The following is a 14,182-nucleotide window of genomic DNA, read 5'->3' on the forward strand; positions in this document are numbered from 1 at the left end:
TGTTAAAACGGAGCGGAACAAAAATAGCAACAATATTTTTTTCTTCTAACGACTTATGCTCATCTTGTGGCAAGACTGTGGATGTAATATCGCCAGTTTACCCGGCATGCTTTGCAGGACTATAAATATTTCACGCAGAAGGCAGGATGCGCGTACACTCAGACTGCTGTAATTATCCTTTGACGACAGCGTACAGTGCGGAACTCGAGGAATTTTGATTACGCTATGCAATAAGTATACGGTTAGATGGTCCACGCTTTATACGGTACACGATGAGCAAACACGTTTTCACCGTAATTAATTACCCCAAGTTACGTCATTGCATTGTGCGGAGATGATCAGGGTGTCCAGCCCTCCTTCGCAATAATCCTAGGGAGTCCTGGATGTGATCCCCAAATTTATTGTTACTCCGAAACAACTTCTTGATATTTTTACCATTTCTTTTTTAAGGATGAATGAAAATAGAAGAAATCTTTAAAACCACGAATAACGTGAGTCTTTGAATGATTCGACTTTGTAGAGTATTTCGAACTTTTCAAATAATTCGAATCTTCAATTAATACGAATTTCTCGAGTAATTCAAATTTTTAAGATGACTCGAATGTTTCGAATAACTTGCTTTTCGGTTCAACTGTTTACCGATCCCCTTAACTAATTATGAAATCGTTATTAACGTTTAGCGTAAAATAACGTTCAGTGATTCTTGAGGGCTTTGAGTCGTCTAACCACCAAACAATTCGAATAATTCTAACTACTCTTAATTATTCGAACTATTTGACTTATTCGAGCTATTCTAATTATTCAAGATATTCTAATTATTTGGGTTATCCGAATTATTCTAGCTATTCCAATACTCGAATATTTGACTGTGAAACTCAGTGTGTCAGTAAATTGTAAACTTTCAACAATTACAATCGCTATCCCCTCTTCGAAACTTCTGTAATGTTTTTATTTTATTTCATCCCTCAAAAGACACTGTGTATTGAAAAAATGCCGAAAAATTACGCATCGATTCTACGCTCTTTCGTTCATTATTTGTTTCGGTTCTTTTTTAAGGGATGAAAAAATCGTCAAAAAAAGAAACAGAACCCTTCTGTTGTATCCGCTTATAAATAATCACGTGATGTGAATAGAGGACGCAGGGGAGGCCAGATACGTATCTCTCTGTAATCGAAACGACAGTTGAGCGCAGGTGACTTTAACACGGGGAATTGGATAACCGGAAGCTTTTATCTCTGACTGACAGGGAGGGGCGGTAATCCGTCATTTTTCGATCCCGATCATTTTCGAGTTTTACTTCACGCTTTTCCTTTTGTTCCTTCTCTTCGTTCTCACTCTTTGACAAGAAGAGAGAAAAAGAAGAAAAAAAGAAAAAAAAAATCAAACGAGTGTAGTAAAACGGCCGGGTAATGCGGCGTGTCTGATTTTCTATATAGGGGTTGAAGTTATCCACGATTCCAACGACTTTGTATCATCAGTGCAGATCGCGTCAGTCGCTACCGCCCTTGATTATCTCCACTCGGGTGGAAGATCTTCAAATCTTCTCCGATATTTACAAACCTGTCTGCCAGAATGGCTTTTAAAATCCACAAATCGATTAGTGTTTAAGGCCTGACTTATTCACCCCGCATCTTTGACATCGAACCAAGAGGCACTCGGTCGGTCCTCGAATCAACTTCAGTAGTATGATCTTTGAGATTTTCATTCCAGGTGAAAGCAGGGATTTTTATCGAAAGCCATGTTTGAAAACTTTGAGGGGTTTAAGTCAGACTTCATATTTTCCAAATCATTCACCGTTTTATTTAGGTATCCAAAAAGTGATCGGTTGCGGGGTGAGAGTAGAAATGTGGTTAAAAAACAAAACAGAAATTCAAGGGTAGCTGAAAGTTTTCGAGTGAAAAGATTTGGACAGACTGTAAAATTATCAACATTTGCGGACAATAAAAGTTTGGAAATGTAAAAATCGGAAAAATATTGTTTTTTTATAAACTAATTGAGAATCAATTCTTCGATCCTCGTAATAATTTCGCCTGAATTTAGTTATCCGAGATTTTTTTGGGATCACTGATCATTTGATCGTTTCTAAATCCAATATGGCAGATGTAAAACCGACAAAAACAATAAAAATCGGATGATTGTGGCCAAAACTTGTTACTCAGGGGTTTTTGGAGCAACTAATCACAAATATGAAGTCAGAATTAATACTAAACTGTGATACGGCTAGAGCATGCAAATTTTTTAAGTGAGATACTAGCATCCCACTGTGACTGAAAGAGTTGAAAATGTCTTTCCAACTGGGGTGAAATTAACCAGATTTACTTTATTCCCCTGAGTCGAACATTTTCCGATGCGAAAAGTTTCATTCCGAGGATTCCGGATCAGGATTGACCCGGTCGAGGTTCGCTTATCTCTCTCGGCCGTTCGGGCACGTGCATGTAGGAGGCCGTTTCGGATTTTAACAAAGTGCCCGGTATAAATGAGTAACTTAATTTGAATGGGCGGGAGGGTCGCTGCCGGAACTCGCGTCCATTCTCATCCGAATACTGCAGGACCAAAACTCGCTCCTGAAGCTCGGAGAGAGAAGGGTTGGTACTTTAATCACCCTCTCCAATTTAAATGCGATCTATGGGGGGCGTAATTTTCTTTATACCTACCTACCAGAGTTGGCTCGCGTTTCGTTAGGTTTTGAGTAGATAATAATGCGTCTGCAGGTTTTACCCGCGCAGGACATGGGTTGGATAATTTTTTTATAATTTTACTAAGAAATGTATCGTGTATCGAGTACTCGTCAAATTTTCGTTTCCGGAAAATAAGAGGATCTCTTTGCAGATATAAAAATAGAAGATACTTGAATTATAAAGATCGATACTCCATTTGAAATCGCTTCGAAACGGTTGAAAATATGGTAATTCTAATCGGTTTTACTTTTCGATGGCTCGTTTTATTCAAAATACCATTTTTTCAAAAGTCACCGCGACAGGTTTCCTGCTTTTTTCAATAGTTGATTCAATATTGTCATCTGACGATCACAATCAATGTCAATAGCATTTTGTAAAATTGAATATTCTGTGTGATAAAAAAAAAGTGTTTCAACGAGTTTGCAGAAATTAATAATTTTCCGAATAAAATAAGCCATCGTCAAATTAAATCAGACTAATAAAACAAATTCTTGTCATTTTGAAGCGATTTGAAATGAATTAACATCGATATTTATAAACTTTTGAAACAGTATGTGGAATTTTTCATTTATGGTTGTTAAATTCATTCTAAAGCTGTTGAAATGGTTCAAAAACGAAGTATAATCTATTAAATTATTCAATTTCTTCGAGTCTTTTGAAATTCTTCGATATCTTTGAATTTCTCTCGGAATCGTTTGCTAAACTTATAAAAAAAATTTCCTTTCAAAGACACCGTTAAAACTGCTAATCAATTTTTTTATTTATTTTTAAAACATTTATCTGTGAATGCCATGACACGTTTTTGAATCCCAATAAAAAAAATTTGAAATCCTTTACGTGAATCTCAAGAAATTACCAGGTGAAATGTTTCAACAGCGGTATTAAAATTTCATGTAAATTTTGTAAATTACGTAAAAAAATGATTGTAAAAACGTGACATAAAAAAAGCAAAAAAGCAACAAAAAAAAATGGACAACTTGGCACCTTTTCAATTGGTTTCAAGATAAACTGTCGTACATTATAGGCAAGAAACGGGTATTAAACTCACCCCGCTTCAGTTCCCGCCACGTGATCGTGATTTCGTTGCCACCCCTTGAATGGCGTTGGATCTTCAGCGTGAATACCTTGCTTTAAAATAGCGCCGGCTATTTGGAAAGCCTGAAACATAAAATGAGAGGTGAATTCGTTAATTTTAATGGGGCGCAATAATACTGCATAGACCTGAAAAGGAAATTCGCATCTCGAATCCTCATCTCGTTAAATATTCAAAATACGCCCCCTCCCCTCTATTATTCTGCTCTTTCGGTATCTCTCTTCCAAACCTGCGGAAGAAAAACACGCGGACTCCAGCCGATCCCATTATACCCGTCCTGACGCCTGACCAGCCTGCGTAAGCGATCAGGCGCAGGCATTCTTGTACGCAGGGTGTATAAAAATTGCACGATTCAAGTAGGGATGGCCGGGGGTGCCATAACCCCTGGAAATATAGAACGACACGGTGTAGCCGTAGCGTGCTTATTCTTCCCTTTTCTCTTGGTTCATTTTCTTTCTTTCTTTCTTTCTTTTTCTTTTCTTTTTTTTTTTTTGTTTCTCGTTTTTCGTTTTTCTTTTTCCTTTTTTTTTTTTGTCCCTTTTTTCATTTCCGCAGATTGTACTTTTTCACATAAAACAGAATTTCATCACCCTCACAGACTCTGTATAAAGTTATTGCCGTATAGATAGCTGTGCGTCGTAATTTGCAGCAAATTGGAGACACTTTGAGTATAAAAGTGTAGTGATCCTAAATTCAAGGAGGTTTGTAATTCTGAAAATCGATACGCTTATTATTTTATTAATGGGATTGACTTACTTTGAGTATTTATCGAATTTTTATATTCATGAGATGTGAAGAGATCTTTGAAAATGTGAAAATAGAAAATGCTTAGATATCGATGATTTACTTTAAATCGATTAAAAATTGTTAGAAATCTTGTAGATTTCTTCCAAATTATTCTACGACGTGTCATTTTATTCAGGGAATTATTCTGTAGGAATCTGCTTCAACAATTTTTTTCTGTTTTTTTTTTTATTATTATTATTCTGGCATTGTTAAATATGAAATTTTACAACATTGCAATCAACAAATGAAAATGTCAAACAGACTGGCGAAAGACAAGAAATCTTATTACACAATCAGTGACTTTGTTAAAAATAGTTGTAAGTTTTGTAAAAAAATGAGCCATCGTCGAGTGAAATCAAACACTTTTCTTACAATTCCAGTTTTTTTTTTTTTTTATATCCACAAATTCATTATGAGTTTTTCGTAGCGTAGGTATACCAATATAATAATAATTCAAATCAGTGTAATGAGCAAAATTTCTGAACACGTGTATTTCAGAACATCAAAGCCTTCCGAGTAAACAACAAATATATATAACATCCTGCAAAGGGGTAGGTAAGCAGAATAAAATGAAATAGAAATCAGAGTGGCTCGGTAGGTTTCTTCATTACTTTGTCTGCGTCTTTGGGCCATGCGGAGGAAGCTGTAAATTAACTCCGGGATATCTCGAAGTGAGAGTAACGACGGGTGAAGAAAGATGCGTAAGTATTCTCAGGCTTACAGCGAAGGCAAAAGGGCGTCTCGAGGGGTGGGAAACGGCGTGAGAAACAGGAAATCAATATTCATATCGGTCCCGGTGCCCGTTATCACGCGAAACCCGGGAGTGTCTCGTTGTATATACCTAAGCAATATCGCGGAAGGTTGTTTTTGACGCATTGTTAAAACAGCCCGCAGATATATGTTATATGTATATTAGGGTGGCGCAAAAAACGGACTATTTTTTTTTTTTTTGTTGAGTCTCGTGTGACAAAATGTTAGTTTTTGATGTTTTAAGAGCTCACTCCAAAGGAGGGTCAAAAAATATAATTTTAAGAGGTCACTCCAAATTTTAAAAAATGTCAAAAATCGTCAGAAAATTAAATTAAAAAAATTATATTTTCAGTATTTTGTTTGATTTTTAATTCATGTCGTCGTGTATTGTTATCGATTCTTTCTTACTAAATTGAAGAAAAAAAATTTATGAAATTTTAATATGAATATTAAAAGGTCGCTCGAAAAGATCTAAAGAAATGCACGGAAAAATTGAGAAAAAATTATTAGCGATCTTTCAAAATTCAAATTTTGAACTGAAACTTTCGGAAACTTATTTTTTTTTTTTTTGTCTATAAAATTATACCGTAACGAGAAAAAAATCGATTTTTGACTATTTCTGACGTTTCAAATAATGTGGAGCGACCTCTTAAAATTTTTTTTTTAAACTGTCCTTTGGAGTGGGCTTTTGAAACATTAAAAACTAACATTTTGTCACACGAGACTCAAAAAAAAAAAGAAATAGTCGGATTTTTTGCGCCACCCTAATGTATGTACATATATTAGGGTGATTCAAAATAAAAAAAATAAAACATTTTTTTTCACGAAAACAGGCTTAAAAGTTTCGTTTAGGTATAAAAGTAAGCCTGTAAAAATTTAAGCTCTTGATAGTAATATTAAGATGATCCGCATCGGTTTTTTCTATTTTACATAGAATAACAAGGGAAAAATGGTTTTTGCTCCTTTCGATTTTTATAACTAGCCAACGACGTGTCGTACAGAAAATTCACAGACAAGTTTTTGTAGAGAATTGAACGTTCTACAAAAAAGGTTTCTTGTTATTTTTCGATAAATCTACTCTTTCAAAAGTTATTTAGGGTTAAAAATTGATCCCCTATAACTTTTGAAAGAGTAGATTTATCAAAAAATGACAGCAAACCATTTTTGTATAGCGTTCGATTCCCTACAAAAATGTATCTGTGAATTTTCTGCACAACCCGTCGTTAGCTAGTTATCAAAATCGGAAGCATCAAAAACTATTTTTCCCGAGTTATTATTGTGAATAAAAATTGATCCTTATAACTTTTGAAAGAATACGACTTTTCGAAAAATGACAAGAGACCTTTTTTGTAGAGCGTTCAATTTTCCACAAATTAGTAAGAAAAAAAAAAATTTATTTTTCCATTTTGAATCACCCTAATATACATATATACATAACCGTTCGCCTTCGGCGTCGGGAATGACGGATCTAACGGAATGAATAAACCAGGGGGTGGCAAGCCGTGCCTGCTGCCTCTGCTTTCCGGAAAATCACTTGAAATACATCCACCGATAGACGGGGGATTTTATTGCCACTCAAAATCCTCCCCTCATACGTAGGTGCCTATCACTCATCTGGAGCCGTGCGTTATTTACACATGTATTAAAAAAAGAAGAAAAAAAGAGGAGAACAGGGATGGATAATACATTTTTTTATACTCGCGGCTAACCCATAGTAACAATGGTCACAGAGCTAAAAATAATCGATACATCGATTGATTGAGTCCAAAAAAGTAATCGAACAGGACTTGATTGAATCGGTAAAGATTAACCGATTATTCAATCATTTCGTATTTTTTTTCAAATGGTGCATTTAAAAGCAAAATTTTGTAAATTTCAGTATGTAGTCTTAATAGCGGAAAAGTATTTTGAAAATTTATAGTTTTATTCGCAATGTTTTTCAATTTCAGGTGAAAATATTTATTCATCTTTCATTTGTTATGTCAAATAGGTATTTAGCAAGTAAGACAACGATAATAATTCATACTTTAATTTCATTAATTGATACTGTATTGCGTTGTTCATGGGAGTAAAAAAGAAAATTTTATTGAACATCGATTATTTTTGGTTGTTTTTAACCCGTAGACACAGTTGAAGTAGATACGTGGTTTATGGAATTGCAAATCGAAACATCGGGAAGCTTAGAAACGGTTGATGAAAAAAATTATCATTCGATTTTTTGTATGGAAATTCTTAGAAAAATGGTGGAATTAAGAGGAAATTAAAATTTTAGTAAGTTGTAAAAGCGTTTGTTTCCAAGAATTCGTAACTTGAGGTATATTAGAAATTACAAGGTAATGAAAACCCTCTTTTAAATGTGAAACTACCCAATTAGTTTCCCGAATTTTCCAATCAACTTTATCGTTTTTAACGTATTTTCATTTATCGTCTGGTTAAAAAAAGCCTTAAAACGAAAAAATGATAATAACCGAGCTGCATTTGATTAAAACAGTCTTTTCACATAGCTGAAAACGTATTTAAAAAAACGAAATTTTCACTTTCGCTAACAAAGTGCAATCATTATAATATCATTACTCCGTAAACACGTTATTCATCCAATAGCAATGGATTTGCAACTCATTATATTGGCACATAAATTTCATACTAATGGCCTGTGGCAAATATTTTCAGGGAACTCGTTATCGAATCACAAAAATATGGAACGTACATGAAATTGTCATGAATTTCTAGTGATTGCGATTAAAATTGCGATTCATCGAAGAAAAAAAAAGTATAAACATTAATAAAAATTCATCGTTAATATGCATAAAAATAAATTCTCAACTTGTTCCACAATATTGCACGAAATTGAATCGGTTTAAAAAAATTGATGTCAATTTTTCAATGTCAGTCCTTTTTTTAAAAAAAGTTTATCGAGTTTATACCTCGATGAAATGCTTTGGAAACTATATCCTATAAAAAATAAACAAAATTTTTCCGTTCAACGTGAAAAAATTGAAGAAAAAAAAACCAAATACAAGTTTTCTGATCGTCTTGGACTTTTAATGTGACGTAATTTTAGCATGAAATTCGCTTACCTGACAAAAAAAAAAAAAAATGATTGAAATAAGAATGAAGAAATCACTTGTTTTTCGTGATTATTGACACTGCAAACGACAATTTTGCGTTTAAATTTATTATATTTTTTGTTCGCAACAATCCTTACAACGAAAAATACAAAGTAGCTACCCGTCTATCCATCCAACCTATGAACTGTCTAAACTTTATGAAGCACCTCGACCATACTCGTGCAGTGCACAGTACCTGCGCCCATGTGTGTATTCAGATGTATATACCAATACAGCTAGGTGAAACGGATACGTTATATACGGCCGACTGGGACCCGGTGCCAATATCCGTTGGAATTAAAATGGATGGAATGTTCGTATTCCGAGAGGAATAAAACGTACGTCCTACGTGGATACAGTTACGGATGGGATATACGTCTACGTTGTAGGTAAAGTTACGTGTTCAATTACGTATTTAGGTATAGAGAATTAAAAACGAGGCAAGGGGGTGAAAAATTTTTTTTTTTTTTTTTTTTTTGTTCACCGACTCCCCGACGTGCTTCATATCGCATCCCTTTTCGAATATCTTTAATTTAGAATCTCTCTTTTCCGTTTTCTTTAATAAATTAAATTCTTCCTCTCAGCTCTCTCGATCCGCAGGAAAAGCAGGATATGTGATATTTCAGCGGGTATCATTCAGGATAATGAATCGCGAAAACTAATTCCGTATGTATGTACATGAAACGAAAGAATAGGAAACGCATAATATTTCAAATCTGCATGTGAAATTGTGAAATTTGAAGCAAAAAAAAAAAAAAAAATCGAATATTACATAACAAATTAAGGCAACTTTTGCAACTTGTGTGTGGATATTTTTGGATTGCACCTATTGTACAGCCAACGAGACGGCTATACGCGAATACCAACCCCCTGCACGGACAACGATTCCGAGTGATTTATGATTGGACGCAAATTCGCGTGGTTATACCGTGCAGTCGTGCCGGGGATATTGCAGCGAAAATCTATATTGTATACATGTAGGTATATAACATACACAAGTCATACGGAAATGACGAATATACAGAAGTGCGAGAACAGGGGTGAGTGGCCTGCTGCTGCAGCAGGTCTGCACCCGCTTTACACCCCCGACGGAAATACATTACATGCAAGCCCTCTGGCTATAGGAAAAATTTCTTTCTTCACGCTATAGGAAATTGAAAAATTCTACTAATATATGATAAAAGAGTAGAGGAGGGTGGGTGGTGAGCCGATATAGGGTTTGTGTGATCGTCTGAAGGGGATGGGGGTGTGAATAGAGGACTCTGCATGTGACCGTGCAGCGACGTTATGGATGGCTATAGCTATGAACTGTACCTCGGCTTTGCAAACCCGATACGATCCTCATTCTCAAAGCAAAACGCACGAGGGTGTGAATTTTTTTTTGATCAAATTGCACCGCTACGTGCGGCACGTACCATATATTATATATGTATATGTATACAGCGTATCGAGCTCACACAGGTATACAAAAACACCTCTCGCCTCTGCATGAACAGGCGTGGAAGTTTCGTCTCATTTCATCAATTGCGAAGGGAAAAGAGAAATAAATGAAATAAAATAATGATCATGAAATGGGAATGAAAGAGGAAAAATTTTCCACCCTTACACCCAGCTGCAGCGTGTATACGAGTATATTCAAGCCACGCATATTGTATAAACACGATATTTATCCACCGTGATGAAATTCGAATTTGAAATGAAATTTTTTTTTTTCTTCCAGTCGTTTATATTTCTTTGCAGAATCTACGCTTACAGTTGAACAATAGTGGCGAGAGAATATTTGTTCTAACCAATTGTTTAAATAGTATTATCGTTTTTTCTCGCAGAAAATTGCTGGACGCGTGTTTTTACAACAACAAATTCATCACGCCGGCGTTTTTTACCAAGCAAGAAAAAGGGAAAGCTATCATCCTCTCTTCCTTCTCTACATCTCTGTTAAAATATTTACGTAAAAAATAGGGATACTGTAGAACGTCGACGGGTTGTACTAACATTAATTACGGGGGAGAAATTTGGACAGTTAATCACGATATACGTTCAGAAAGCAGGCGACGTATATTTCAACCTTTTAAATTCGCTACAGCAAGAGACTGTAAAAGTCTGCCATTCTGCCTAAGAACACGGCGAGGCTGCTAGATTTATTTAGTGGTGACAAAGTGGACCGAGAGCACCCGTAAGTTCCTGGATAATGGAGACTCGGCTTACTCATGTACATGAATAGTTTATTCTTGTCAAATCCGTGGAATTTTATGGATATACCAAATGGGCCATATGATCACCTTTCTCGCGCACTCAACGCACCGGCGGCGGCCTAAATCGTCGATGAATAGTTTCGAACAATATAAAATTTTGAAATGTTAGTCGTGGTTGAGTCGTGAGAATTTTTAACACTGGTTAAGTGCCTGTAAAGTGTAAGGAATCATCACATTCTTCACTCGGTTGGAATTCTTATTGTCACTGACTTCGTTTGTATGTGTTTTTTTGGCCTCTCGATTATAGCTGAAAACCGAAAAAATTCAAGGAATTGCAATATTTGGTGAGATAATTTATTTTCAACTTGAATTATCTCGTCTTCATAGAATATTTCACGGGTAGCCTTAAAGTCTGTCAAAGTAGTTTCAACCCCTGCCAGTAATCATTCCCTATTGAGTCGAAGTATCAATACCAGGTGAAATAATCAAACCCCCCTGGAATTCCCCATGAGAATTCTTGAAATCCCATAAAAATTCTCAGAACCCCATGGGATTCCCCATAAAAATTTTCAAACCCCATAATAAATACAAAAACCTCTGCCGTGCTTTGATAAAAATTCTGTACGATAACCCAAAATCCGGTAGAATTTTGATCTCGCCAAAGATTTTCATCCACCGTGGCGATTAAACGAAGAACTGTTGCTCTAACGTTTTGCAATCTGAGAGCGAGGCTTGATGAAAAGTGTGAGAGGGTCGATCCCGGGAGTCATTACAAGTTATCATTATCCTTGAATTTCTTGTCTCTTCATCCTGCAAGTCCGTCGAGCTCTCAAAGTACACGATATTGTCTACAGACATTATTTCTCATTCCATCCTCGTTGACTACACGAGTTAGCGATGCTCCGGTAAACTGATATTGGCAAATTTTTCATTTTTTCCTTTTTCACAGAAACACGTTTCTCGGCTGAGACTCATCCGGCCTGACACGCGAAGAATGAACAAAGAAGACGTAATAACGTAATTTTACGCAATCGAATGGCCGATATATCGAGATTTCAAATAAACGAACATAAAATAAAGAGAGATGAATTGTTCGAAATCTTAATTTTCGCAAGTGTCGCTGATCGGAATGACTACCAACTACTGACTCAAGATTTCTATCAATTCAATTTTCGTTATTTTATTTTCGCATGTTTGAAACTCCTCCATACATCGGCCATTCGCAATATTGTTTCTTTCAAGTCTTAACCCCCAGCGAATAAAATGGCTGCTAATTCCGACTCCACTAGCCCTTATTCCTTTGGAATATCGTACCAGCTGGCTGGAAAAGGTCAGACACAAGTTGCAAGATGCGTGGCTCTCACGTTATATATCTGAGAGTCGAGTTCCTCCGGCTAACTTGATTTGTATATGTCGCCTAGTCGCGCGGTCTTCGCACGTGCTGCAGAATTGACGAAGCCAATTTGTCTCCGGCACCTGTTAAGGCATGACATATAGGTAGGCATCTAGTATATACCTGTTATATCTGCGAGGTGCGGAGGCTAACTGATAGTCACGGAAAGCCTAGGAGTTCCGAGAGTTGCGAGAGTTGCGAGTAGCAAGATGAGAATGATTAATGAGACCAGAAGGTGATACAGGAGGCCGCCAAATTTGGAGGTTAAACCGTATATAACGGCGTAAATAACAACATCCACACACGCAGAGACTGAGCTGTGCTATATACATACATCCTGGATGTTGTTCCCTCGGTCAATTTAACTGACAATATACCTGGAGGCAGGAACGCCACCCCAGCGTGTTTGAAACGCGTCAAAAACAGCTCATCCCCGAAGCGTCGTTTCGGCATACAACGATTACTGTTTTGGCGAGGGGCTGTTAGGCCACCCGAAATCCATAAAGCGAATCCGCCCATCCGTCCAAATTCCATAAAAGTAGCTTACGTCCTATGGCTGTAAAGTAAAACCGTCCTAGGATCAAGTTGTTTCAGTTGATGGGAGCATATTTTTGACACCGCGGTTTTCCTGGAATTTCAAAATCCTCGATGTCCGCTACCTTTAGGGTGTATCTCAATTCTTCTCGCGAGAGGTGAGAGCATTTTACTCTCGCAAATTTAGAACACTCTTGTATAAGTGGTAGAAACGTTTTATCAGTGAAATATGCATAAAATGGATATAATAACGGTAAAAAATCTAAAACCCTAATTTCGTACACGCTACATCGTAAAAAATTTTAGTATAATATACCGAATACGTGTCACGTGAAACGAGAAAAAAAAATTACAGACATTACTGACCTCGACACCGGAGTCTATTCTTAAATCTAATTATCAACTTTTCATTAAACGAATAAAATTTTCATTGCAGCTGATAATAAAATATTAATTAAATAGTATGATAAGTAGAATAAATTGTTCACGGTAGAAATGAAATCTTTCGTTAATTATAGTAAAAATAAAAGTCTTCACTTACTAATTTGTCTTTGACGTCACCGTTACTTGATTTCCAATCTTCAAAGCTCTAGTATGATTTTTATTTTCCGCCCACTGCTCCCGAACATCTCGACACTTTGAAGGTAGAAAATTAGCTGGAAGTCTGCAGTTTTTTTTTTTTTTTTTTTTTTTTTTTCTTTAAGCAAAAACTCAACGCAACGAACATGTGGGCAGGAGGAGAAGGCGCGGGGGAAATTAACGCCGTGCGAGTGCAGAGGCGGGATCGGATCAAAGGAACGATTGTTATTAACGGTCCAGCAACGCCAAGGGAGGATCTAATTCGAGGCTGCCACTTCGACGGTCTTTCGACGCCTCGCTTCCTCGCCCCTGACGACGACTGCTTATCATTAGCATCTACACTTGCGCCTGACGAGTCGTCATCATATCCGACCAACCATGAGGCGATCTTTGCACCGGAGATAAGCTCTCCTCGTCAAACTGACTGCCCTCCCACCCCCCTCCTCCTCCCTTTCGCAGTCTGGCTTCAAGTTCAAGACAGACGCTGTCATGCAAATGATCTCGTTTCAATCCTGATTTTCAATTGTGAATATTTCGTTGTTAACAATTTTCGTGAAATCACGTTTTTTCACCTTTTTTTTTTAATGATACGTAGCTCATTTTATTCGTTAATTAGTTACGTAGAAACTTGCACGATAGATTCCTAGCAATCGTAATGATTTCAAGATCTTAAACTTGTGTTATTCAACGAGAAATATGTTATTTTTAATCAGTATTTAACTTTGACGGTCTATGGAGAATTTGTTTAGGAATAAAATGAATTATTGTGAAAATATAATATGATAATCAGATTAGGTGTTCATAGCTGAATTTCAGTGTTTTCACATTTTATCTTCCGAACTCTTTTAGTTGAACGTAACGAGATCAGCTCAATTGACACTATTTGAAAATCTGTTTCGTCACGGTTTTCTTTCAAAACTTTTTCAACTTGACTGTACACTTCGTAAATCCTTAAGGATGAATGAGAACCATAGTCTAAATCAAAAGTCAGGAGAGGAAGAAAATATGGTTCGAAGAATTTATTATTTAATTTAGATTGTAAATTATACAGTGATTACGAATGACACGAT

General features: G+C 36.3%; 1 protein-coding gene across 2 annotated transcripts in view; it reads right to left on the reverse strand.

The window, feature by feature from the left end:
• LOC124405131 overlaps positions 1–14,182 on the reverse strand; it is an 89,909-nt gene that overhangs the window by 10,191 nt on the left and 65,536 nt on the right. For both annotated transcript variants that reach the window (XM_046879784.1, XM_046879783.1), the window contains one exon: positions 3,727–3,836. The gene's annotated coding sequence lies outside the window, so the exon portion shown is untranslated. The remainder of the gene's footprint in view (positions 1–3,726; positions 3,837–14,182) is intronic.

Source organism: Diprion similis, chromosome 4 (genome assembly GCF_021155765.1).
Source record: "Diprion similis isolate iyDipSimi1 chromosome 4, iyDipSimi1.1, whole genome shotgun sequence".
In the NCBI taxonomy this organism is placed as follows: Eukaryota; Metazoa; Arthropoda; class Insecta; order Hymenoptera; family Diprionidae; genus Diprion; species Diprion similis.